Source organism: Condylura cristata, unplaced genomic scaffold, assembly GCF_000260355.1.
Source record: "Condylura cristata isolate star-nosed mole 26May11 unplaced genomic scaffold, ConCri1.0 scaffold00001, whole genome shotgun sequence".
In the NCBI taxonomy this organism is placed as follows: domain Eukaryota; kingdom Metazoa; phylum Chordata; class Mammalia; order Eulipotyphla; family Talpidae; genus Condylura; species Condylura cristata.
Window position 1 is genome coordinate 81,285,209 of NW_004567102.1, and position 633 is coordinate 81,285,841.

At 77.1% G+C, this 633-nt stretch overlaps 1 protein-coding gene across 1 annotated transcript in view; it reads right to left on the reverse strand.

Moving 5' to 3' along the window:
* ZBTB2 (zinc finger and BTB domain containing 2) overlaps window positions 1-507 on the reverse strand; it is a 21,301-nt gene extending 20,794 nt beyond the window's left edge. Inside the window, exon 1 of the mRNA XM_004673934.2 lies at window positions 431-507. The gene's annotated coding sequence lies outside the window, so the exon portion shown is untranslated. The remainder of the gene's footprint in view (window positions 1-430) is intronic.
* Between the last annotated feature and the right edge of the window lie 126 nt (window positions 508-633).

Below are 633 nucleotides of genomic sequence, written 5' to 3' on the forward strand. Positions count from 1 at the left end.
CGCGCGCGCGCTCGCCCTAAGTCCCGCGGAGTTTACCAGCCGGCCGACGCCTACGCGGCGTGCTACGCCCGGGCGGGCGCCACAGCCCCGGCGCCGGGGGCGGGGGTTGGCCAGACAGGGAGAGGAGAAGAGCGCGCGCGAGAGCCCGAGACAGCGCGAGACCCGAGGAGGCCGGAAGCGCGCGTGCGCGCCCCCGCCCGCGAGCGGGAGGCGGAGCCGCAGCAGTAGCGGCAGCAGCTGTAGGAGCCGCTGCAGCTGGGAGAAGCGCCAGAGAGGCCGGGCCTGCTCCGGTCGGACCGGATCCCTCCCCTCCCCCTCCCTCCCCGCTCCCCTCCCCCCCACCCACTTCCGCAGCTCGCGGCCTGGCCGCCGAAGCAGCAGCGGCGGCAGCAGCAGGAGGCGGCGGCGAGGCGTCGGAAGGATTACGCACCTGACGGGCCCGCCTCTCGGGGCTCCAGCGCGGGACGCTCACCGGCCGCCGCCGCTCGGGACGCCCTTCGCGGTGGCGGCGGGAAGGGAGGGACCGGCGACGGGGAACGGAACGCGAATCGCCCCCCTCCCCTTCCTCCCTCCCTCCTCCGTTCCGCCGCCCGCCCTCTCGGCTTCCGTCCCCTCCCCCTCCCGCAAAGCCCC